We start from the raw sequence: 2,595 nt of genomic DNA on the forward strand, positions 1-2,595 counted from the left end.
TATGTGTTGGTTGGAATTTTGATATTGCAGGAGCAATAGGACATACAGTAGGTTTGCTGACACTTCTATGGATATTAGTATATATAGTACTGTGGATCAAAATAAAGTGGTGGGACAAAATCATTACTTGCAGGCAGAATCGTAAAGTATTACTCAGCATATGTTGTCAACTTGGGTTATTATTATTTCAATTGTGTTTCCTCTTGTGTCTTTTAGCAATGATGGCAGGAGTACTTACATATATAGCTCTTTCTTGATCATTTTATAAACTAACTCTAGAAGATGTGCTAGATATTAATTTAATCTTTATTGTACTAAATTCAGGAACAGGATTAGAACTATTCCCTACTTCAAAGAAATCAAAATCCCTAGCAGACTACTGTAGAGAGGCAGTGGAGAATAACCAAGGACAAGAAGAAGGAGCTTTAGTACCAATAAAGAACAGATTAAGAAGAAGCAGAGTCCAGGATCATCAAATTAAAATTGATCTTCTATTGGAACTGGCAGAACAAGAATGTAAGAAGACACTGGGTGATATGTATCACTATGGTACTGAAGATCATATTAACACTATCAATGAAAATGAGATGAAGACAATTGCTCAAGTTGCCTACCGTAAGGTAACCACTAATGATGGACAGCAGGACAATAATGGCCAACGATATAATACAAGACAAGGTGCATCTATCAATGTCCCAACAGAAAGAGATAGACTACTAGGAAACACCAGAAGAAATAACAATAACTATTCACATTTTCACTAACAACTTGATATAATGTTGCTATAGTTCAAGTTGTACTTATAGTTTTCACTACTCTACTAATTGTAACTACTACCAATTACTTACAATAAATTTTTTTTAATAGATTTCTGAATTACATGTAATTCGTGAAACTTTTTGGCGATGAATACTATCCCATATGAATATCATACAAGTCATGAATACGTACATGTATAGCCATGAATCAATAATTATGCATACTCAGCATGTGTTCACTCAGCACTTATGCTGCTGAGTGAACAATTATTAGAATATTTATTATAGTAGTCTATAAAAGCTATTCCAAAGCTGAAGTGATCAGGATCTCTCAAAGGAAAGCTTAGCTGTATTCTTAGGATATATATAGCAGCAAAACAACAACGACAACATGGATCTTGATACTTTTTTTACAACACTACTTATAATATTTGGGATTTCATTTATCATGGCAATCCTAGTGGCAATAGTTGGCTGTGTCTGTCTCAAACCAGATGAGATGTTGAGGAAAGTATTTCCATACATCAAAAAGAATGGTAACCATATCGTTATATTCGACTGCCTGATTGACAGATTTTCTGTCAAGCTCCTTTACTTTTACCTGACATATGTTGTTGCCATCACTCTAGCTGATATCTTATTCAATGCTCTGGTCACTACATCTAGTATGTACAATCCTTATGATGGACTCGACTGCCTAGGCCTCTTGTACAATGGCACAATAATTGAGTTGACTTCAGAAGAACAGGCTGAGATGGACGAAGTTATATCAATATTGTGCATGGGCTGGAATTTCAATTTCGCAGTAGCAATAGGACACATAGTAGCTGTGCTGACTCTATCATGGATATTGGTATCTATTGTACTGTGGATAAAAATAAAGTTGGGGTACAAAATCGTTAACTGCATTATAAATGGTAACCAACGAATTGGTGTTTGTAGCTTCTGTATAATGATTTGGTCTCAAATTTTTTTCAGTTTGTGTACTGTAGCTGCAACAATGGGAGCAATTATGTTTTTTTTCCCAAAAGGTACTTTAGATCTTTTGTTAATCTGCGCCATCTTGAATTCAGGGCTAGCAATACTCACGTGTCTAAGGAAACCAAGATCCCTTGCAGACCACTGTAAAGAAGCAGTAGAGGGTAGGCAAGGAGAAGAAGAAGAAGCTTTAGTACCAATAAAGAACAGATTAAGAAGAACCCGGGGCCATCCAATTCAAGTTGATCGTCTAAAGGAACAGGCAGAGCTAGAATGTAAGAAGGCACTGGCTGATATTGACGAAGAAACAGGAACTATCAGTGAAGATGAAATGCAGACAATTGCTCAAGTTGCCTACCGTAAGGTAACCACTAATGATGGAGGAGGGCAGTATAATAATGGCCAACAATACAATGGAAGACGAGGTGGATCTATCAATGGCCCAACAGAAAGAGATAGACTACTTGGGAACACCAGAAGAAATGAAAACTATTCACGCATTACATAACAACAACTACTACAACAACTTGATAAACACTTTCCTACCATTCCTAAACTAATTATTACTGATTACGTAGTTGTTCTGCTGTTAACTCTAATTGCTGCTAATTACTACTGTTGCTTTTGCTGTCTGCTGTATAGTTATTTTATTTTTAGATGTTAGCTATTTGAATATTAATATAACAATATAATACATATACTACACGCACAAGGACAGATACAGCTTTAAGAGTAATTCCTGTTCTTATTAAGTTGTTCTGCTTGTTTGCAACAACAACTCCCATCAAAAAATTCCATTACAATACCCCATATGAATATCATACGAGTCATGAATATATAATTATGCATGCTCAGCATG

At 35.4% G+C, this 2,595-nt stretch overlaps 1 protein-coding gene across 1 annotated transcript in view; it reads right to left on the minus strand.

Annotated features, from left to right (window-relative positions):
• Nucleotides 1-2,595, minus strand: part of LOC109585753 (leucine--tRNA ligase, cytoplasmic-like) — a gene marked incomplete at its 3' end in the record, with an annotated part of 17,234 nt that overhangs the window by 13,686 nt on the left and 953 nt on the right. The gene's annotated exons all lie outside the window — the stretch shown is intronic.

The sequence above is a fragment of the Amphimedon queenslandica genome, unplaced genomic scaffold (genome assembly GCF_000090795.2).
Source record: "Amphimedon queenslandica unplaced genomic scaffold, v1.1 AMPQUscaffold_13014, whole genome shotgun sequence".
Lineage (NCBI taxonomy): Eukaryota > Metazoa > Porifera > Demospongiae > Haplosclerida > Niphatidae > Amphimedon > Amphimedon queenslandica.